This window comes from Perna viridis, chromosome 2 (genome assembly GCF_037379345.1).
Source record: "Perna viridis isolate PV_CMFRI_1.1 ecotype Kerala chromosome 2, ASM3737934v1, whole genome shotgun sequence".
Classification (NCBI taxonomy): domain Eukaryota; kingdom Metazoa; phylum Mollusca; class Bivalvia; order Mytilida; family Mytilidae; genus Perna; species Perna viridis.
In genome coordinates this window covers 5,127,779-5,150,412 of record NC_142446.1, presented here as the reverse complement: position 1 = coordinate 5,150,412, position 22,634 = coordinate 5,127,779, and the positions used below count along the sequence as shown (strand labels likewise).

At 34.7% G+C, this 22,634-nt stretch overlaps 15 non-coding genes across 15 annotated transcripts; 7 read left to right on the top strand and 8 right to left on the bottom strand.

Moving 5' to 3' along the window:
* Positions 1 to 537: 537 nt before the first annotated feature.
* Positions 538 to 627, bottom strand: Trnay-gua (transfer RNA tyrosine (anticodon GUA)). Its single transcript is given in 2 exon segments — positions 538 to 573; positions 591 to 627. It is a non-coding gene; the product is annotated as a tRNA-Tyr (tRNA).
* A 387-nt stretch (positions 628 to 1,014) lies between these two features.
* On the top strand, positions 1,015 to 1,123 carry Trnai-uau (transfer RNA isoleucine (anticodon UAU)). The gene is made up of 2 exons: positions 1,015 to 1,052; positions 1,088 to 1,123. It is a non-coding gene; the product is annotated as a tRNA-Ile (tRNA).
* A 643-nt stretch (positions 1,124 to 1,766) lies between these two features.
* Positions 1,767 to 1,856, bottom strand: Trnay-gua (transfer RNA tyrosine (anticodon GUA)). The gene is given in 2 exon segments: positions 1,767 to 1,802; positions 1,820 to 1,856. It is a non-coding gene; the product is annotated as a tRNA-Tyr (tRNA).
* Positions 1,857 to 2,242: 386 nt separating this feature from the next.
* Trnai-uau (transfer RNA isoleucine (anticodon UAU)) lies at positions 2,243 to 2,351 on the top strand. The gene is made up of 2 exons: positions 2,243 to 2,280; positions 2,316 to 2,351. It is a non-coding gene; the product is annotated as a tRNA-Ile (tRNA).
* Positions 2,352 to 2,993: 642 nt separating this feature from the next.
* On the bottom strand, positions 2,994 to 3,083 carry Trnay-gua (transfer RNA tyrosine (anticodon GUA)). The gene is given in 2 exon segments: positions 2,994 to 3,029; positions 3,047 to 3,083. It is a non-coding gene; the product is annotated as a tRNA-Tyr (tRNA).
* A 387-nt stretch (positions 3,084 to 3,470) lies between these two features.
* On the top strand, positions 3,471 to 3,579 carry Trnai-uau (transfer RNA isoleucine (anticodon UAU)). The gene is made up of 2 exons: positions 3,471 to 3,508; positions 3,544 to 3,579. It is a non-coding gene; the product is annotated as a tRNA-Ile (tRNA).
* Positions 3,580 to 4,223: 644 nt separating this feature from the next.
* Positions 4,224 to 4,313, bottom strand: Trnay-gua (transfer RNA tyrosine (anticodon GUA)). The gene is given in 2 exon segments: positions 4,224 to 4,259; positions 4,277 to 4,313. It is a non-coding gene; the product is annotated as a tRNA-Tyr (tRNA).
* A 386-nt stretch (positions 4,314 to 4,699) lies between these two features.
* Positions 4,700 to 4,808, top strand: Trnai-uau (transfer RNA isoleucine (anticodon UAU)). The gene is made up of 2 exons: positions 4,700 to 4,737; positions 4,773 to 4,808. It is a non-coding gene; the product is annotated as a tRNA-Ile (tRNA).
* A 644-nt stretch (positions 4,809 to 5,452) lies between these two features.
* On the bottom strand, positions 5,453 to 5,542 carry Trnay-gua (transfer RNA tyrosine (anticodon GUA)). The gene is given in 2 exon segments: positions 5,453 to 5,488; positions 5,506 to 5,542. It is a non-coding gene; the product is annotated as a tRNA-Tyr (tRNA).
* A 387-nt stretch (positions 5,543 to 5,929) lies between these two features.
* On the top strand, positions 5,930 to 6,038 carry Trnai-uau (transfer RNA isoleucine (anticodon UAU)). The gene is made up of 2 exons: positions 5,930 to 5,967; positions 6,003 to 6,038. It is a non-coding gene; the product is annotated as a tRNA-Ile (tRNA).
* Positions 6,039 to 6,682: 644 nt separating this feature from the next.
* Positions 6,683 to 6,772, bottom strand: Trnay-gua (transfer RNA tyrosine (anticodon GUA)). Its single transcript is given in 2 exon segments — positions 6,683 to 6,718; positions 6,736 to 6,772. It is a non-coding gene; the product is annotated as a tRNA-Tyr (tRNA).
* Positions 6,773 to 7,160: 388 nt separating this feature from the next.
* On the top strand, positions 7,161 to 7,269 carry Trnai-uau (transfer RNA isoleucine (anticodon UAU)). The gene is made up of 2 exons: positions 7,161 to 7,198; positions 7,234 to 7,269. It is a non-coding gene; the product is annotated as a tRNA-Ile (tRNA).
* A 2,674-nt stretch (positions 7,270 to 9,943) lies between these two features.
* Trnai-uau (transfer RNA isoleucine (anticodon UAU)) lies at positions 9,944 to 10,052 on the top strand. The gene is made up of 2 exons: positions 9,944 to 9,981; positions 10,017 to 10,052. It is a non-coding gene; the product is annotated as a tRNA-Ile (tRNA).
* A 643-nt stretch (positions 10,053 to 10,695) lies between these two features.
* On the bottom strand, positions 10,696 to 10,785 carry Trnay-gua (transfer RNA tyrosine (anticodon GUA)). The gene is given in 2 exon segments: positions 10,696 to 10,731; positions 10,749 to 10,785. It is a non-coding gene; the product is annotated as a tRNA-Tyr (tRNA).
* Positions 10,786 to 22,455: 11,670 nt separating this feature from the next.
* On the bottom strand, positions 22,456 to 22,545 carry Trnay-gua (transfer RNA tyrosine (anticodon GUA)). The gene is given in 2 exon segments: positions 22,456 to 22,491; positions 22,509 to 22,545. It is a non-coding gene; the product is annotated as a tRNA-Tyr (tRNA).
* Positions 22,546 to 22,634: the final 89 nt, after the last annotated feature.

The window sequence follows — 22,634 nt, the reverse complement described above, 5'->3', positions numbered from 1 at the left end:
TGTGCCCGAGCTATCAAAAGTTGAAGGCGATACTTCCCGCAAGTAACACTATTGCTTTATATCGCATGGTCCACTATAGTACTGTTAATTGCAAGTAAGTATCTAAATCACGATCACTAGCGTTTCTTCGAAATTTGAGTTATAGTCTTTTCTATGAGTGTACTGAGAAATTTGTTTGGAATTTTGTATGAAAGGAATCTAATTGGTTGTCAAGAAAGTTACATTATCATGCACATCCTTGATATAAAGGCACTTGTTGTTTGCAGTCATTTACCACCCTAGACTTTATTTCTTTTCCAAGTTGGTTTTGCCTCTGGCAAAGTTAATTCTTAGCAGTTGTTAATCAATGTTACGAGTAAGTGAAAAGATATTTGAAGGATCTTCAGACCTGAGTTGGTGCAAAACAAAACACGCATTAGCATTCGAGTTTTCGTTAGTTGCAATCGTTGGCTGTAAAACTATTGTCTACACCTTTCCCAAGATAATGATCAGGAGAGATTTTGCAGTGTTTAGAGAGACCGAAAAAAAAAAATTATATCCCGCGAGGCGGATTCGAACCACCGACCTAAGGATGACTAGTTTACAATCCACTACAGTCCTCCGCTCTACCAACTGAGCTATCACGGGATCATACTAGGCTGTCATTATTTTTACCTTTTATTTCTGCGGCATACATTTTAAAGGTCGGAGTTCAAAATACATTTAAGATCATGATTTTGGGTTTTTTTCATTTATTTTATGTTTCAGTTGCAAATGAATATTCACGCCCTTTCGTCAAACTCCGAAATGAATGAAAGAAAAGAGCTAGAGAGAAATCAACGAAAAACTGCAGCCAGATTGTTTTTTCCTTATCATGTTCGCATTGTAGTTTGAAAAATTTGCAAAAAATAATCTATATCAATTGCATAGCTTTTTAAGCCGTTTAAAAGGGTTTGGACTATACGAATATTTTACAAGCAACTTGAATCTTTGCTGTATCATAAATGTTGAAAAAATATGGCAGTTTGTAACATTGCTCCGGTGGCACAATCGGTTAGCGCGCCGTACTTATAGACAGTACCTTCACTGTGCTTGCACAGTATGAGGAATGCGGAGGTTGTGAGTTCGATCCTCACCCGGAGCAATTAGTTTTTTGGGAATTCAAATACTCTGGTAACGTCAATACAAAATTATAATGGTCACTTGGGTTAAGCTGTGCAATAGTTCTGCAAAGAATTTGTGACCAAAACATGTGCCCGAGCTATCAAAAGTTGAAGGCGATACTTCCCGCAAGTAACACTATTGCTTTATATCGCATGGTCCACTATAGTACTGTTAATTGCAAGTAAGTATCTAAATCACGATCACTAGCGTTTCTTCGAAATTTGAGTTATAGTCTTTTCTATGAGTGTACTGAGAAATTTGTTTGGAATTTTGTATGAAAGGAATCTAATTGGTTGTCAAGAAAGTTACATTATCATGCACATCCTTGATATAAAGGCACTTGTTGTTTGCAGTCATTTACCACCCTAGACTTTATTTCTTTTCCAAGTTGGTTTTGCCTGTGGCAAAGTTAATTCTTAGCAGTTGTTAATCAATGTTACGAGTAAGTGACAAGATATTTGAAGGATCTTCAGACCTGAGTTGGTGCAAAACAAAACACGCATTAGCATTCGAGTTTTCGTTAGTTGCAATCGTTGGCTGTAAAACTATTGTCTACACCTTTCCCAAGATAATGATCAGGAGAGATTTTGCAGTGTTTAGAGAGACCGAAAAAAAAAATTATATCCCGCGAGGCGGATTCGAACCACCGACCTAAGGATGACTAGTTTACAATCCACTACAGTCCTCCGCTCTACCAACTGAGCTATCACGGGATCATACTAGGCTGTCATTATTTTTACCTTTTATTTCTGCGGCATACATTTTAAAGGTCGGAGTTCAAAATACATTTAAGATCATGATTTTGGGTTTTTTTCATTTATTTTATGTTTCAGTTGCAAATGAATATTCACGCCCTTTCGTCAAACTCCGAAATGAATGAAAGAAAAGAGCTGGAGAGAAATCAACGAAAAACTGCAGCCAAATTGTTTTTCCTTATCATGTTCGCATTGTAGTTTGAAAAATTTGCAAAAAATAATCTATATCAATTGCATAGCTTTTTAAGCCGTTTAAAAGGGTTTGGACTATACGAATATTTTACAAGCAACTTGAATCTTTGCTGTATCATAAATGTTGAAAAAATATGGCAGTTCGTAACATTGCTCCGGTGGCACAATCGGTTAGCGCGCCGTACTTATAGACAGTACCTTCACTGTGCTTGCACAGTATGAGGAATGCGGAGGTTGTGAGTTCGATCCTCACCCGGAGCAAATAGTTTTTTGGGAATTCAAATACTCTGGTAACGTCAATACAAAATTATAATGGTCACTTGGGTTAAGCTGTGCAATAATTCTGCAAAGAATTTGTGACCAAAACATGTGCCCGAGCTATCAAAAGTTGAAGGCGATACTTCCCGCAAGTAACACTATTGCTTTATATCGCATGGTCCACTATAGTACTGTTAATTGCAAGTAAGTATCTAAATCACGATCACTAGCGTTTCTTCGAAATTTGAGTTATAGTCTTTTCTATGAGTGTACTGAGAAATTTGTTTGGAATTTTGTATGAAAGGAATCTAATTGGTTGTCAAGAAAGTTACATTATCATGCACATCCTTGATATAAAGGCACTTGTTGTTTGCAGTCATTTACCACCCTAGACTTTATTTCTTTTCCAAGTTGGTTTTGCCTGTGGCAAAGTTAATTCTTAGCAGTTGTTAATCAATGTTACGAGTAAGTGACAAGATATTTGAAGGATCTTCAGACCTGAGTTGGTGCAAAACAAAACACGCATTAGCATTCGAGTTTTCGTTAGTTGCAATCGTTGGCTGTAAAACTATTGTCTACACCTTTCCCAAGATAATGATCAGGAGAGATTTTGCAGTGTTTAGAGAGACCGAAAAAAAAATTATATCCCGCGAGGCGGATTCGAACCACCGACCTAAGGATGACTAGTTTACAATCCACTACAGTCCTCCGCTCTACCAACTGAGCTATCACGGGATCATACTAGGCTGTCATTATTTTTACCTTTTATTTCTGCGGCATACATTTTAAAGGTCGGAGTTCAAAATACATTTAAGATCATGATTTTGGGTTTTTTTTCATTTATTTTATGTTTCAGTTGCAAATGAATATTCACGCCCTTTCGTCAAACTCCGAAATGAATGAAAGAAAAGAGCTAGAGAGAAATCAACGAAAAACTGCAGCCAGATTGTTTTTTCCTTATCATGTTCGCATTGTAGTTTGAAAAATTTGCAAAAAATAATCTATATCAATTGCATAGCTTTTTAAGCCGTTTAAAAGGGTTTGGACTATACGAATATTTTACAAGCAACTGAATCTTTGCTGTATCATAAATGTTGAAAAAATATGGCAGTTTGTAACATTGCTCCGGTGGCACAATCGGTTAGCGCGCCGTACTTATAGACAGTACCTTCACTGTGCTTGCACAGTATGAGGAATGCGGAGGTTGTGAGTTCGATCCTCACCCGGAGCAATTAGTTTTTTGGGAATTCAAATACTCTGGTAACGTCAATACAAAATTATAATGGTCACTTGGGTTAAGCTGTGCAATAGTTCTGCAAAGAATTTGTGACCAAAACATGTGCCCGAGCTATCAAAAGTTGAAGGCGATACTTCCCGCAAGTAACACTATTGCTTTATATCGCATGGTCCACTATAGTACTGTTAATTGCAAGTAAGTATCTAAATCACGATCACTAGCGTTTCTTCGAAATTTGAGTTATAGTCTTTTCTATGAGTGTACTGAGAAATTTGTTTGGAATTTTGTATGAAAGGAATCTAATTGGTTGTCAAGAAAGTTACATTATCATGCACATCCTTGATATAAAGGCACTTGTTGTTTGCAGTCATTTACCACCCTAGACTTTATTTCTTTTCCAAGTTGGTTTTGCCTCTGGCAAAGTTAATTCTTAGCAGTTGTTAATCAATGTTACGAGTAAGTGACAAGATATTTGAAGGATCTTCAGACCTGAGTTGGTGCAAAACAAAACACGCATTAGCATTCGAGTTTTCGTTAGTTGCAATCGTTGGCTGTAAAACTATTGTCTACACCTTTCCCAAGATAATGATCAGGAGAGATTTTGCAGTGTTTAGAGAGACCGAAAAAAAAAAATTATATCCCGCGAGGCGGATTCGAACCACCGACCTAAGGATGACTAGTTTACAATCCACTACAGTCCTCCGCTCTACCAACTGAGCTATCACGGGATCATACTAGGCTGTCATTATTTTTACCTTTTATTTCTGCGGCATACATTTTAAAGGTCGGAGTTCAAAATACATTTAAGATCATGATTTTGGGTTTTTTTCATTTATTTTATGTTTCAGTTGCAAATGAATATTCACGCCCTTTCGTCAAACTCCGAAATGAATGAAAGAAAAGAGCTGGAGAGAAATCAACGAAAAACTGCAGCCAAATTGTTTTTCCTTATCATGTTCGCATTGTAGTTTGAAAAATTTGCAAAAAATAATCTATATCAATTGCATAGCTTTTTAAGCCGTTTAAAAGGGTTTGGACTATACGAATATTTTACAAGCAACTTGAATCTTTGCTGTATCATAAATGTTGAAAAAATATGGCAGTTTGTAACATTGCTCCGGTGGCACAATCGGTTAGCGCGCCGTACTTATAGACAGTACCTTCACTGTGCTTGCACAGTATGAGGAATGCGGAGGTTGTGAGTTCGATCCTCACCCGGAGCAATTAGTTTTTTGGGAATTCAAATACTCTGGTAACGTCAATACAAAATTATAATGGTCACTTGGGTTAAGCTGTGCAATAGTTCTGCAAAGAATTTGTGACCAAAACATGTGCCCGAGCTATCAAAAGTTGAAGGCGATACTTCCCGCAAGTAACACTATTGCTTTATATCGCATGGTCCACTATAGTACTGTTAATTGCAAGTAAGTATCTAAATCACGATCACTAGCGTTTCTTCGAAATTTGAGTTATAGTCTTTTCTATGAGTGTACTGAGAAATTTGTTTGGAATTTTGTATGAAAGGAATCTAATTGGTTGTCAAGAAAGTTACATTATCATGCACATCCTTGATATAAAGGCACTTGTTGTTTGCAGTCATTTACCACCCTAGACTTTATTTCTTTTCCAAGTTGGTTTTGCCTGTGGCAAAGTTAATTCTTAGCAGTTGTTAATCAATGTTACGAGTAAGTGACAAGATATTTGAAGGATCTTCAGACCTGAGTTGGTGCAAAACAAAACACGCATTAGCATTCGAGTTTTCGTTAGTTGCAATCGTTGGCTGTAAAACTATTGTCTACACCTTTCCCAAGATAATGATCAGGAGAGATTTTGCAGTGTTTAGAGAGACCGAAAAAAAAAAATTATATCCCGCGAGGCGGATTCGAACCACCGACCTAAGGATGACTAGTTTACAATCCACTACAGTCCTCCGCTCTACCAACTGAGCTATCACGGGATCATACTAGGCTGTCATTATTTTTACCTTTTATTTCTGCGGCATACATTTTAAAGGTCGGAGTTCAAAATACATTTAAGATCATGATTTTGGGTTTTTTTCCATGTATTTTATGTTTCAGTTGCAAATGAATATTCACGCCCTTTCGTCAAACTCCGAAATGAATGAAAGAAAAGAGCTAGAGAGAAATCAACGAAAAACTGCAGCCAGATTGTTTTTCCTTATCATGTTCGCATTGTAGTTTGAAAAATTTGCAAAAAATAATCTATATCAATTGCATAGCTTTTTAAGCCGTCTAAAAGGGTTTGGACTATACGAATATTTTACAAGCAACTTGAATCTTTGCTGTATCATAAATGTTGAAAAAATATGGCAGTTTGTAACATTGCTCCGGTGGCACAATCGGTTAGCGCGCCGTACTTATAGACAGTACCTTCACTGTGCTTGCACAGTATGAGGAATGCGGAGGTTGTGAGTTCGATCCTCACCCGGAGCAATTAGTTTTTTGGGAATTCAAATACTCTGGTAACGTCAATACAAAATTATAATGGTCACTTGGGTTAAGCTGTGCAATAGTTCTGCAAAGAATTTGTGACCAAAACATGTGCCCGAGCTATCAAAAGTTGAAGGCGATACTTCCCGCAAGTAACACTATTGCTTTATATCGCATGGTCCACTATAGTACTGTTAATTGCATGTAAGTATCTAAATCACGATCACTAGCGTTTCTTCGAAATTTGAGTTATAGTCTTTTCTATGAGTGTACTGAGAAATTTGTTTGGAATTTTGTATGAAAGGAATCTAATTGGTTGTCAAGAAAGTTACATTATCATGCACATCCTTGATATAAAGGCACTTGTTGTTTGCAGTCATTTACCACCCTAGACTTTATTTCTTTTCCAAGTTGGTTTTGCCTCTGGCAAAGTTAATTCTTAGCAGTTGTTAATCAATGTTACGAGTAAGTGACAAGATATTTGAAGGATCTTCAGACCTGAGTTGGTGCAAAACAAAACACGCATTAGCATTCGAGTTTTCGTTAGTTGCAATCGTTGGCTGTAAAACTATTGTCTACACCTTTCCCAAGATAATGATCAGGAGAGATTTTGCAGTGTTTAGAGAGACCGAAAAAAAAAAATTATATCCCGCGAGGCGGATTCGAACCACCGACCTAAGGATGACTAGTTTACAATCCACTACAGTCCTCCGCTCTACCAACTGAGCTATCACGGGATCATACTAGGCTGTCATTATTTTTACCTTTTATTTCTGCGGCATACATTTTAAAGGTCGGAGTTCAAAATACATTTAAGATCATGATTTTGTTTTTTTTTCCATTTATTTTATGTTTCAGTTGCAAATGAATATTCACGCCCTTTCGTCAAACTCCGAAATGAATGAAAGAAAAGAGCTAGAGAGAAATCAACGAAAAACTGCAGCCAGATTGTTTTTTCCTTATCATGTTCGCATTGTAGTTTGAAAAATTTGCAAAAAATAATCTATATCAATTGCATAGCTTTTTAAGCCGTCTAAAAGGGTTTGGACTATACGAATATTTTACAAGCAACTTGAATCTTTGCTGTATCATAAATGTTGAAAAAATATGGCAGTTTGTAACATTGCTCCGGTGGCACAATCGGTTAGCGCGCCGTACTTATAGACAGTACCTTCACTGTGCTTGCACAGTATGAGGAATGCGGAGGTTGTGAGTTCGATCCTCACCCGGAGCAATTAGTTTTTTGGGAATTCAAATACTCTGGTAACGTCAATACAAAATTATAATGGTCACTTGGGTTAAGCTGTGCAATAGTTCTGCAAAGAATTTGTGACCAAAACATGTGCCCGAGCTATCAAAAGTTGAAGGCGATACTTCCCGCAAGTAACACTATTGCTTTATATCGCATGGTCCACTATAGTACTGTTAATTGCAAGTAAGTATCTAAATCACGATCACTAGCGTTTCTTCGAAATTTGAGTTATAGTCTTTTCTATGAGTGTACTGAGAAATTTGTTTGGAATTTTGTATGAAAGGAATCTAATTGGTTGTCAAGAAAGTTACATTATCATGCACATCCTTGATATAAAGGCACTTGTTGTTTGCAGTCATTTACCACCCTAGACTTTATTTCTTTTCCAAGTTGGTTTTGCCTGTGGCAAAGTTAATTCTTAGCAGTTGTTAATCAATGTTACGAGTAAGTGACAAGATATTTGAAGGATCTTCAGACCTGAGTTGGTGCAAAACAAAACACGCATTAGCATTCGAGTTTTCGTTAGTTGCAATCGTTGACTGTAAAACTATTGTCTACACCTTTCCCAAGATAATGATCAGGAGAGATTTTGCAGTGTTTAGAGAGACCGAAAAAAAAAATTATATCCCGCGAGGCGGATTCGAACCACCGACCTAAGGATGACTAGTTTACAATCCACTACAGTCCTCCGCTCTTTTTTTTTTTTTTTTATCTTTATATTATCAATCATCAAATATATATCACAGATTTTTACATCAATATTTTGTTCACAAAAAACATTAATTCTCAATTGTCCGTATTACAATCCAGGCTGAATACAATCACATTCACAATTGTCCATTTTTCATGCAATCCTGAAAGAATACATTAAACATACAAATGTCTGCTCATATCATCTACACTTTCTTACAACAGTTTAAATATGTTCGCATATTTTTTAGTTATTTTTCAACATTTTTCGTAAAAGGTAAAAACAAGCATGACTTCAAGAAAAGAGGATTATTTTAATCTAACAATATATCGATTAAATCTCTTGTCCAAAAGTTATGTAAAAAGGCTGGACCTCCACGCCTTTATATCAACTTTGGTATAAAGTTTTAACAAAATATGATTAAACTCAAACAATCCACAATTCAAAGGCACTCTCATACAAATAAGGGTCTATTGACTCTTCAAAAAATATTCCATCTTTTGAATTCCTTCTTTCACTATATCACTGTAAAATTTAGTTTGCCGTACATCATTAAAATCTTCTTCAATATTTTTCTTAAAATATTTCCAGTGATGGACGGAGCGGTCAATAATAATAGTTATATCGTCTGTTAAACAGTGATGAAGAATGTTCATCGTTCCTGGCAAAAATGCTAATAAAACGCCAATACTACCAGTACAAAATTTGATAACAATTTTGTCCAATGAAAGCGGTATTTGAACAATTGGTTGTGTATTGTCTGTTTTCCTTTTTTGTGTACCGGTATTCACTTTTGATCTACCTAAATCTTGCCGAGGTGGTTCAACAGGTTTATGAATAGTCTTCTTTATACACGCATTATCAGTAATCGATTGTCCACCGCTACCTTTCTTGCTTGACTGCTTTTCTTTATTTGGTTCAACCGGTGATTTAATTACCTTACGCGAGGATCCACACGGGGTTTTCTCTAATTTATCTGCGACAGATATCTCCGTATCCCAGTCCGATTGTTTGTCAGATGATTCGGAATCATCATCGGAAGAACCAGTATCACTTGACAATGTCTGATCTTTTATGTTTTCACCGACGCTATTTTTGGCCGCAATAAATTCATCATACCGTCTTTGATCACGACTACGTGTAGACTTGGATTTGTGTCGCTTCGGTTGATTGTTTGACCAAGTTAAGCTAATTCGCATTTTTCCATTCTGTTCAACAGAAGACCATGAAAATTCACTGTATTGTTCACTAACAATATTCACCAAAGCTAACAACGTTTTTGGGAGATTTTCCATAATTTCCAATGAAGCTCTACCTCCCATGCAGACCCTCAACGGGAAATGAAGAATAAGCACAATCAGTATAAAAACGCTTATAATACATCAAATTGTCAATCTGACTTACGTTTAGTGAAACAATGTCCTAAATACACAAGTAATGGCTGGTAAATCCAATCCAAAAACACGGTAATCCGACAAATAATCACATTTTCTATCAGCACAGACAAAAAGGCGTCCGACATCTTGGGCATACTCGACTGGTCTCTGTCCTCCGCTCTACCAACTGAGCTATCACGGGATCATACTAGGCTGTCATTATTTTTACCTTTTATTTCTGCGGCATACATTTTAAAGGTCGGAGTTCAAAATACATTTAAGATCATGATTTTGGGTTTTTTTCATTTATTTTATGTTTCAGTTGCAAATGAATATTCACGCACTTTCGTCAAACTCCGAAATGAATGAAAGAAAAGAGCTAGAGAGAAATCAACGAAAAACTGCAGCCAGATTGTTTTTTCCTTATCATGTTCGCATTGTAGTTTGAAAAATTTGCAAAAAATAATCTATATCAATTGCATAGCTTTTTAAGCCGTCTAAAAGGGTTTGGACTATACGAATATTTTACAAGCAACTTGAATCTTTGCTGTATCATAAATGTTGAAAAAATATGGCAGTTTGTAACATTGCTCCGGTGGCACAATCGGTTAGCGCGCCGTACTTATAGACAGTACCTTCACTGTGCTTGCACAGTATGAGGAATGCGGAGGTTGTGAGTTCGATCCTCACCCGGAGCAATTAGTTTTTTGGGAATTCAAATACTCTGGTAACGTCAATACAAAATTATAATGGTCACTTGGGTTAAGCTGTGCAATAGTTCTGCAAAGAATTTGTGACCAAAACATGTGCCCGAGCTATCAAAAGTTGAAGGCGATACTTCCCGCAAGTAACACTATTGCTTTATATCGCATGGTCCACTATAGTACTGTTAATTGCAAGTAAGTATCTAAATCACGATCACTAGCGTTTCTTCGAAATTTGAGTTATAGTCTTTTCTATGAGTGTACTGAGAAATTTGTTTGGAATTTTGTATGAAAGGAATCTAATTGGTTGTCAAGAAAGTTACATTATCATGCACATCCTTGATATAAAGGCACTTGTTGTTTGCAGTCATTTACCACCCTAGACTTTATTTCTTTTCCAAGTTGGTTTTGCCTCTGGCAAAGTTAATTCTTAGCAGTTGTTAATCAATGTTACGAGTAAGTGACAAGATATTTGAAGGATCTTCAGACCTGAGTTGGTGCAAAACAAAACACGCATTAGCATTCGAGTTTTCGTTAGTTGCAATCGTTGGCTGTAAAACTATTGTCTACACCTTTCCCAAGATAATGATCAGGAGAGATTTTGCAGTGTTTAGAGAGACCGAAAAAAAAAATTATATCCCGCGAGGCGGATTCGAACCACCGACCTAAGGATGACTAGTTTACAATCCACTACAGTCCTCCGCTCTACCAACTGAGCTATCACGGGATCATACTAGGCTGTCATTATTTTTACCTTTAATTTCTGCGGCATACATTTTAAAGGTCGGAGTTCAAAATACATTTAAGATCATGATTTTGGTTTTTTTCCATTTATTTTATGTTTCAATTGCAAATGAATATTCACGCCCTTTCGTCAAACTCCGAAATGAATGAAAGAAAAGAGCTAGAGAGAAATCAACGAAAAACTGCAGCCAGATTGTTTTTTCCTTATCATGTTCGCATTGTAGTTTGAAAAATTTGCAAAAAATAATCTATATCAATTGCATAGCTTTTTAAGCCGTCTAAAAGGGTTTGGACTATACGAATATTTTACAAGCAACTTGAATCTTTGCTGTATCATAAATGTTGAAAAAATATGGCAGTTTGTAACATTGCTCCGGTGGCACAATCGGTTAGCGCGCCGTAGTAATATAAATTTGGATGTCTCTCAAATGTCAATGTATGGTTTATCTGGTTCCTCTGGAACTGGTCCATCTCAAGAAAAGAAGAGAAGGAACAGGATGAAGTTTTATCCAAATGTCAGTAATGCTATGAGAGATAATTCAAACAAAAAAGATATCGAAAATGGAGATCTATAATTCTGTATTTCTGGTTTGTATTTTTGCAATGGTGCTATTAGTAAGCAACAATTGTAACGGATTGAGAGATATCAATAAATTTAAGAAATATGTATCAATCATTGATAACAGTAAGATTGATTTCTTGTTACTGCAAGAAACGTTCTGGGATGATGATTTCATTTTGAATTTTGATAGAATTTATGATGGTTGTGTTTTATATTCTAATAGTAGTACTTAAAGGCAAGGAGTTGCTATTCTTGTGAACAAAAGGTTTAAAAATAATGTTAAAGTTATTTTTAAAGATGATGTGGGCAAATTTTTACATGTCCAATTTGAACATGAAGGTTGTATTTATAACATATTTAATATTTATGCATATAATTCTATTAAGGAAAGGTGTGAGTTTTTTACATTCCTCAATCAATATATTAGTTCTTATGAGAATATAATTGTATCAGGTGATTGGAATACAACATTGTCCAGCCTAGATAGATGTGGTAAATCTGTACACAGGAATGATATGAGTTATAACTTATTATGTAATTTGATGACAGATAACAATGTATATGATGTATGGAGATGTAGAAATCCTTGTGTTAGAACGTTTTCATGGAAACGAGTAAGTGATTTTTATTTACAACAATCAAGATTGGATTATTTTCTCATTTCTAGAAATTTGTCAAGTTTTGTACAACATATAAATTACAAAGACACTACTTTAAGTGATCATTCTTTTGTTGAAATGAGAATAGTTTTTGATGATGTAGAAAGAGGCCCGGGTGTGTGGATATTTAATAATACATTGTTAGATAATAATGAGTTTGTATCAACTGTTTTGAATATTATCAATGATAGTAAGGAATGTACTCTTTTTGATGATGATGTTTTAATTTGGTGGGATAATTTAAAGTTTAGAATTAAGAAATTCTCTCAAGTTTTCAGTAAGAAAATTGCAAAAAGAGAAAAATGCAGAGTATTATTGCATACAAAATAAGATACAGCGAATATGTATGAGAATTGCTGAAGGTGAACAAATTAATGTAGAAAGGTATGAGAATTTAAAGCTTGAATTAAACAATTTAGTTTAATTTAAACATATTTTATTTGCATATAAACAAAAGGGATTGAACAAAAGTGAATCACACTTACGAGGTTCTCTCCTAAATACAATATAATATACAATAACAAAATGACATTGAGCATGCATCAACTGTGTATACTTATAATAATCAGTTAAATTTAAAGATAGAAAATAAAGAGAAAGAAATAGAAAAAAAAAAAAATTGACAGAAAAGTAGTGGTGATGATGATGGTGATGATGGTGGTAGGAGAGTGGGTACACAAAGTAATATCTTACAAGTTATTAGACAACAGAAAATCTCTCAGAATCTTTGATAAAGGCTAGAACGTGCTTCAATAAACTTATGTTTTGATCATATGTTAATTCCAAACTACCACGTGTAAGAAGTTCAACATCTATTGTTAAAGTATCAGGAATCCAGTTAATGTGGTTTAAAAGGCGTGCTCTTATTTCATCATATAACGGACAATGAAAAAAGAAGTGATTAACATCTTCCATTCTTCCGCATCTACAAAAAGGTGCATCCACTATATTCATTCTGTGCAAGTCATGCTTTAAGGAAGATACAGAATGTCTTAGCTGGGTCAGAATAATATTTAGTTTCCGTGGACCAAAAGAAAAATGCTTTGGAACTTGCAAGATATTTGTATTACTTTTAAAAGCGGGCTTGAACTTAGAAATTCAATCTAGTTCTCTCGTGCAGATATCGAGTTTATTCCATTCTTTAATTGTAGAAGGAAAAAACGACTCGCTTGTCACAGATAGTCTACAAAAAGGCTGCATAATGTCATTTCCATTTCTAAGTGGGTAATTTGTAAGTGACTGGATTTTAGGTGGAATTAGATCGCATAGGTATGCAGGTGCATTTTTATGTTCGATATTATACATTATGTTTAACTTTCTCCTATTACGTCTCACTTCTAATTTTTCCCAACCAGTTTCTCCGTAGAGTTTTTCTGAGTTGGTGAAGATAGGTAAACCTGTCACTATTCTAGCAGCTTCCAATTGAAGTCTTTCTAATTTAGACGAAAGACAAACCCCACAATTATCCCAGACTTCAGGAGCATATTCTAGTATGGGTCTAATGTAAACTAAGTATAATTTCTCTAATGTATTACGGTTAAGTTGGTATTTTAGCTTTCGCAAGATATTCAAGTGTTTTTTAACACTAGTTACAACGTTTTCAATGTGATCGTTCCATTTAGCATTGCTACTAAATGTGACACCAAGATGTTTGTGACAATCTGTGATTGGAACGCTTGTACCGTTTAAGGAGAAATTAAAATCAGGCTTTTCGATGTTTGAAAATACCATAATCTCAGTTTTGTCCGGATTAAATGACATAAGCCATTTGTTTGACCATTTGTCCAGTTCCACCAAATCATGACTGATAACAGAAAATATCTGCTCTCTATCAGAGTCAGAGTAACTGAAAGAAGTGTCATCTGCAAACAGTCTGCACAGAGATGTCAAATTCCCTGCAATATCATTTATGTATATTATAAAAAGGAGAGGACCGAGGACCGAGCCCTGAGGAACTCCAGCCGACAGAGAGCAGCTGTTAGAGGATGATGTGTTTAGAATCACCTTTTGACGTCTATCTAATAAATAACTTTTAAACCAGTTAACAAGATTTCCTGATATACCATACGAATCTAGCTTACACATAAGACCTTTATGCCAGACTTTATCAAAAGCTTTGGAAAAATCGCAAAAAACAAAACAGTTAATTTCTTTTTTCTCAAGTGAATTTAGGATGTTACTATAAATTTCAAGTAGTTGGTGGACAGTCGAATGTTTTGGAAGAAAACCAGATTGATATTTGTAGATGAGATTGTTGCTGTGAAGATGGTTGTACACATATTTGAAAATTATTCTTTCCATTACTTTTCCAACACAACTTATTAATGATATGGGTCTATAATTGGATGGTAAAGATGTATCACCCTTCTTGAAGAGAGCAGTCACATTTGCCAATTTCCAACTAGTAGGAAATTTGCATTGCTGAATAGATTTATTAAAAATTTTCTGCAATGGGAGAGCGATTTTATCAGGACACAGCTGAAGCATTTTATGACTGATAACATCGGGTCCAGATGCTTTATTTGGTTTTAGAACCTTAATAATATCAATAATTTCAGACTCTTCTATATGTACGTCCGATAATTTATGATTTGTTCGGTTTTGAAATTCCGGGACTTGATGATTTTCTTCATCCAATTTAGTGATTGAACAGAAATATTTATTTAGTAATGCACACTTCTCGTCATCTGCATATGCTATATCATTTAAATCCTGATCGTTTATAATATTCTGAAGTGGGGGTATAGAGTTGGAACCTTTGTTTGACTTAATCAACATTTTCATTATTTTCCAGTACGCTTTGGGGTTGTTAACATTTTCTAAAATGAAATTGTCCAAATTACTTTCGAATTTTTCTTTTGCTGATTTTTTAAGATTATTAACTCTATTTCTCTGCCTCTTGTACTTAAGAATGTCATCGTCGGTTTTTGATTTTAATGCCCTTTTCCGTAAACGGTCACGTTTTCTTATTTCCCTTCTTAATTCGTTATTAAACCACGATTTGTCATTTCGTCTGATGGTAACTTCCCTAGTTGGAATGGACCTCCCCGCGACGGCCAGAAATGTTTCTGTAAATATATCAGTCATTTGATCTACATCTGTACCGTCGGGAAGGAGGGCATTCCAATCCAGAGCCTGTAAATCAGCTGAAAACTTTTCTTTATTCGTTTTATCATACAACCAAATATGTCTTTTAAAGGCTACGGATTCTTTATGTGGGCACAGTAGGTATACTACAGCTGCATCGTGGTCCGATATTGATCTCGGAACATCAACAACATCAGAAAAGCTGTACGACAATGTATCACTAATAAGTATAGGGTCTAATAAAGATCTACGTTGGTCAGTTACTCTTGTTGCTTTCTTGATCACATTAGCGAGATTAAACAGATTCATTGTGTCGAGAAGTCTATTATTTTCTCTGACAAGTAAATCCGTATTCAAATCTCCACAGATCACTAAACCGTGACTGTATAGGTAACTTGTACCTATCGAGTGGTTCAAGCGCGTGTAAAATTCCGAATCTGTACCTGGTGGACGATAAACATTACATAATAGAAATTTTTGACCCTTTGCAATAATTTCGACCCAGATAGTTTCATCAACATCATTTTCCAACATATTCATTCGTTTGACATGGATATTTTCCTTGGTTAATATCAAGATACCGCCACCGAACGCATTTCTATCTTTTCGATGAATGGATTTAGAAAATGATTCTAAATGGATTTCTTCGTCCTTAATGTTTGGATCTAAGTGTGTTTCTATGATGGCAATAATATCAAAATCTTCACAAAACAAGTTTAAGAAATTAAGTTTGTTTCTGATACTTCGGATATTGATGTTACATATCGATAGTGAGTTGTCGGTGACCGATGACCTAGTAGATGATCCTGGACCAGGATTCATCTCTATGTTCCGATGATCAAAATAAAATGGAGTACAAAAAGCAGAAAAACAATGTCAATATTAGGATTAACTGACTGCAGGATGGACAGATTGACGACGAGAAATGTACATTTTAGATTAATACACAACAATTCAAAGAAGGTGGATTTTGACGGTTTTAGTGGCCCAGATTTGACAAATCTTCTGTTGTTGAATATACCAATGGCTGCCCTGTAAGTACTAAGGTCACTACCCATCATCTAATACAGGGACAGATATAAGGTAAGTTACCTCAGTACAGCCATGGTTATAAAGTGTAACCCGTATCAAATCATCATCACCAAGAGAAAAGATAAACAGATATAAAAATGTACAAAGAGAAACAATATAAAACACAAGATATGGAGACATATACAGGTAAAAGACAAATATCATTTCATTGGGGAATTTAGGGATCATTTTGAGAGATTTTCAAACACAGAAATGCATTAAAATATGGTAAATCATAAAAGCTGAAAATTTGTATAACTACATGTACTTGTATTTAGTAAATTTAGATATAAAGCATTTTACTAAATAATTGCAGAGATATATCCATCACAATGCACATCGTACCCATTGGATGGTTTTGTCAGGATTGACAGATCCGCAGAACTGCAACAGCAGAGGTCTAGGACATGTGTTACAGTTCTTCAGGCCTAGCAGCAATCCAAAATCAAAACAAAGTACAAAATACATTACGATGGAAAATACATAAACTACAATATAAAAATATATTTTAGAATAATTCTGAACACGGACTACAGTAACTACAAAACACAAACAAAATGAATTATTCGGGTATCATGAGTAATTTTGAATGCAATACCATGATATTTTGAATTCAAATGACATTATATTTCATTCATACACATCAAGCAGCATTTGTTTTGATTTTAAATAGCAGAAATGAATGATATACACTTGGTACTTATTATATACAATATATTAAATAACTACTGTTTTTTTAACAGTGTCTACAAGCAAGATATTGGTATTAAGATTATAAAACCTGGTTAATGAAATTATTCCAAAACGAAATCAACTACTTTTTGATTCGCCGGAAAAGATTTAACTCTTGAAATCGTTTTTATAATTAATCATAAAGTCCAGAGAATTTATGAAGTTGTCGAGGAAAAACAATGAGAAAATGAACATCTTTTAATCACACATGTGAAATTTTCTAGTCAAGGTAAGTGGTCTATTCTACATTTAGCAACAGGAAACACCCTATGGTGGAACAGGTGAGTATCAATAACCAGGTAACAATAACAATGAGAGATCACGTGTTTCACTTTGACGTGGATATTTTAGAACCCAATACACAGTTCTAATATTATAACATAAAGAGTACACAAACAAAGAAAGTATTTGGTTGACAGTTATGAATTGTTAATTTGGCAAAAGTTTATTAAGTTTCTACAAATTTATTGTTTATAATAACTAAGTTATTCTACACCATCATTGCTATTCTGGTCTTCATTCCAGACACTTTATGACGGTGGTTGCTCCCGGATCCTTCGCTCTAGGTTGGAGATATCGTCATGACAGTTTATAATAAGCTTTGTACTATCTTCTGTACGCTTGACAAATATTCTGCCATCAAAGGTCCAGTAGGCCTCTATCTGATTGTCATTTTTAAGCTTGGCAATCCTCTTGACTAGACTTGTTCTGAACTGCGTCAAATTTTCAGAAATGAATGTACCGTTAGAGTCATTTTTCAGTGCTTTTTTATTGGAGTACACCAGATGCCTAGTCCTATAGGATATGAATCTGACAATCACCTGCGATTTACCATTGCGCACTTTACCGATGACGTGTGTCCGACCTATGTCCTGAAGTTGGATGTTCAGCTTCATTTTCTGGTTGCATATATCTAATATGAGTTGGTCGGTATTTACTGGATGTGCGATTTTTCCTTCATCACCAATGGGCACGGGTACATTGTGAAATCGGAGGCTTGTTCTACGGGAATACTGTTCTTGGTTTTCCAATCTATATTCCAAGTCAGCTATTTTCTGATACAAAGCATCAATGTCCCTTTCGCGCTCCTTGACAGCAGCAATACTCTCCCTTGTCACCCTTTCAAGATGGGAGATTTCTATAAACTGCTTGCAAATTTTAGTCTCATTGTGTTTAATATCAGCGCTTTGTTTCGCTAGTTCTTCTCGCAGTGATTTTGTTTCTGCTTGTACCCGTTCATTTACTTGTTGCTCAATCATGGTTGATAATGACTGGCCGATTTTACTGGCTAACACAGGGATGATAGAGTCAAGCACCTCGGGACTAGATAATATCTCTAGGACTTTGTCAGCGAGGTTTTTCTGAGCGGCTAATTGCTTCTTTGTAAGTGGTTTCAGCTCTGTCATATCACCAAAGGAGTTGCGTCTCCGGATTTGTCGCTGTGTCTGCTTTTCTGTTGCAGGCAAACCTTCGGGACTTTCTGGACTAGGCCGTTTGTTATTTGTAGGGTCAGTAGAATCAAGAGAATCGAAACCAGTAGTCGAAGTTGGGTTGGGCTGTGACTGTGTAATGAAAGGCGGATCATGTATGGGGGCGTCCATGTTTGTTTATGTTTTTGTTATTGTTGTTGTTGTTTGTGAGTCCGAGCTCACTATCGAGTTCACTTCAAAAAGTTAATGTATCAAACAATCACTAAATCAGCTGAATATCAATTGTAATGTACATCTACATTAGTATTAATGTTACAGAAAGTTTCTTTATGTAGCATTCATGTTTTCCAGCTTAAATCCCGAAAATTCCGACGGATATTTTTCAACCTACCATGTCCTTTGAGCAGTGTTCACCAAACAATTTAGAGGAAGAGAAATGTAAAGGTGCTATATTGAGGTCGAAGGCTTTTTGGGCTACAGAAAATGATAAATGTACAAAATATTTTTTGAACTTAGAGAAATATAAGCAAGAGAGTAATAGTATTAAAGAACTTTTTGATCATGATGGTAAAAATATTGTTTCTGATACTGATGGCTTATTAGACATACAGTATAAGTTTTATGATGAGTTGTATTCATGTGTAGAAACAGACAAAAATGCTATGGAGGTTTTGTTGCAAAATATAGATGTAAAAGTTGATAGTTTTGATCGAGGAGTATGTGATAATGATATTACTGAAGAAGAGATTTTTGTTGCATTACATAAAATGTCTAAAAATAAGAGTCCAGGATCTGATGGACTAACTTCCAGGATCTGATGGACTAACTGTTGAGTTTTATTGTAAATTTTATCATGTTTTAAAAGATATTTTACTGAAGGTATTTAAGGCCGTTGAAAAATGTAACACTTTATCAAGGTCTATGAAAAATGGTGTACTGTCTCTTATTTATAAGAAAAAAGGTGATAAAAGGGATTTAAAGAATTATAGACCTATTTCATTGTTGCAAGTTGATTACAAGATTTTAGCACGTGTCATGTCAAATAGATTCAAATCAGTACTTTGCAAGATAATATCAAATAGTCAGTCATGTTGTATACCTGGTAGAGATATTGCAGATACAATAGCTAGTGTACGTGATGTAATAAATATGGTAGAAGATGATGGTGTAGAAGGGTATATTTTAAAATTTGATCAAGAGAAAGCTTTTGACAGAGTGTCTCATGATTATCTCATTAGAGTATTAGAATGTTTTGGTTTTGGATGTAAATTTATTAATTGGATTAGGATTTTTTATACCGATATTCAGAGTACTGTCAAGTGTAACGGTTTTTTAACAAAATATTTTAAGATACGAAATGGTATTAGGCAAGGTTGCCCTATCAGTGCTTTGTTGTATGTTTTATCAGCAGAACCACTGTCAATGGCAATTAAGAAACATTGCAATATTAATGGAATACGTATACCTTACAGTAAAGAAACTGCAGTTTTGTTTCAACATGCAGATGATACTACCTTATGTTTGAGCGATAAAAAATCTATTGAATGTACTTTTGATGTATTTAATTTATATAGTAGAGCATCAGGTTCTAAGATTAATAGAAGTAAGTCTGAAATTTTATGTATTGGAAAAGGAAGGTTGACTGATGTTGATAAAACTGTACTTGGATTAAGAATTTGTGAAAAATATATTCAAGTTCTTGGCGTTTATGTTGGTGTAGACATTGATGTATGTAATGACATGAATTGGAAGGATAAGATCAGAAAAATAAGAAGTATTGTTAATATGTGGAAACAAAGACAATTGACTCTATCTGGTAGAAATGTTGTAATTTCTTCTTTATTGGTATCAAGAATTTGGTATTTATTAGCTGTTTCGCCAATACCTGAAAATGTACTGACAGATTTAAAGCAAATATGTATTGAGTTTTTGTGGGATTCTAAATCTCATTTAATACAATATGCAACTATTACTGGTATGAAACAGGATGGTGGCTTGAATTTTCAAGATATTTATTTAAAAATGTGTTCATTTAGATTGAAATTTTTAGGAAGATTTTTAAACCCTGAGTGCAATTGTATTTGGAAAAGTATCTTCAGCTATTTTTTGAGAAGAGTACATTGTATGAATCTTTCTAGGCCTGTTTTATTTTTGCGTTTAAACAAAAATGATTTATTATGTTTACCGCATGTGTACAGAGAAATGTTGGAAGCATGGCAGTGCATTAGAAAAGATGTAACTTTTAATATAGGAGACTGTGATGTTTATAATCAACCACTGTTTTATAATAGCTTGATGTTCGTATCTGGTAAAGAATGGGAATGTTTTATAAAAGCTGGTATTGTACTAGTTAAAGATATATCATATGAAGCTATACCTGGATTTTTGCCAGTTCAGGCAATTTTTGATATGATGAGAGAAAAAGAAATAGATGTTAATTTTAACATTGTCAGGAAATTGTATATGTTATTATTGAATCATATTTCTGCTGAGTGGAAAGAAGTCGTTTTGACAAATTGTCATTTGAAAAATGAAGAACTCTCCCAATTTTATGTTCAATTCGACAGTAAAGTGTGTGACATGACGCTATGTACAACAAAAAGGTTTTATTCATTACTATTACAAAAGTGTTTTATTAAACCTAAATGTTATGAATTTTGGTATGAACAATATGGTATTCATGAAAGTGATTTCCGTTTTGTGTGGAAACAAGTACATAATTTTTGGAAACCATCTGAATGTATTGATCTAGACTACAAATTGTGTCACAACAGGATTTTTACTAATGTTAAACTTTGTAAGATTGGAATAATAGACAGTAGCACCTGTCAAAATTGTGACTGTGAGAAGGACACTTTATTTCATATTTTTTTGACATGTGAGTTACTTGTTAAATTTCATGATTTTATGTTTGATATTTTAGAGACACTATTTGTAAAATCAGAGGAAAATTTGATACATAACTATACTTACATGAGGATATTTATGCTGGGTTTATCATCTAATGTGAAAGGTGTTAATATTCATTATGTTAATTTTTTGTTGTCTATTGGAAGACTCTGTATAATGAAGCAAAGACAAATGTTCAAAAATGGCACAAGAGGTATTAACCTAATAACATATTTCAAATACACACTGAAACATTATATTAGTTATTTTTATTTCTATTGTAAATTTACAAACAGACTAACAGTCTTTGAAAAGAAGTTTTTGAAAGATAATCCAACTGTGATGTTAGAGGAAGATGTGCTGTTATTCAAACTGTGATAAATTGTATATTCTTAAGTTCTGTTACATGATGATTTTATAGATATTCTGATTTGTATTGTTATTTCGTATAGTTTTATTCAATAAAGATAAAAAAAAAAAAAGCGCGCCGTACTTATAGACAGTACCTTCACTGTGCTTGCACAGTATGAGGAATGCGAAGGTTGTGAGTTCGATCCTCACCCGGAGCAATTAGTTTTTTGGGAATTCAAATACTCTGGTAACGTCAATACAAAATTATAATGGTCACTTGGGTTAAGCTGTGCAATAGTTCTGCAAAGAATTTGTGACCAAAACATGTGCCCGAGCTATCAAAAGTTGAAGGCGATACTTCCCGCAAGTAACACTATTGCTTTATATCGCATGGTCCACTATAGTACTGTTAATTGCAAGTAAGTATCTAAATCATGATCACTAGCGTTTCTTCGAAATTTGAGTTATAGTCTTTTCTATGAGTGTACTGAGAAATTTGTTTGGAATTTTGTATGAAAGGAATCTAATTGGTTGTCAAGAAAGTTACATTATCATGCACATCCTTGATATAAAGGCACTTGTTGTTTGCAGTCATTTACCACCCTAGACTTTATTTCTTTTCCAAGTTGGTTTTGCCTGTGGCAAAGTTAATTCTTAGCAGTTGTTAATCAATGTTACGAGTAAGTGACAAGATATTTGAAGGATCTTCAGACCTGAGTTGGTGCAAAACAAAACACGCATTAGCATTCGAGTTTTCGTTAGTTGCAATCGTTGGCTGTAAAACTATTGTCTACACCTTTCCCAAGATAATGATCAGGAGAGATTTTACAGTGTTTAGAGAGACCGAAAAACAAAAACAAAAAAAAATTATATCCCGCGAGGCGGATTCGAACCACCGACCTAACGATGACTAGTTTACAATCCACTACAGTCCTCCGCTCTACCAACTGAGATATCACGGGATCATACTAGGCTGTCATTATTTTTACCTTTTATTTCTGCGGCATACATTTTAAAGGTCGGAGTTCAAAATACATTTAAGATCATGATT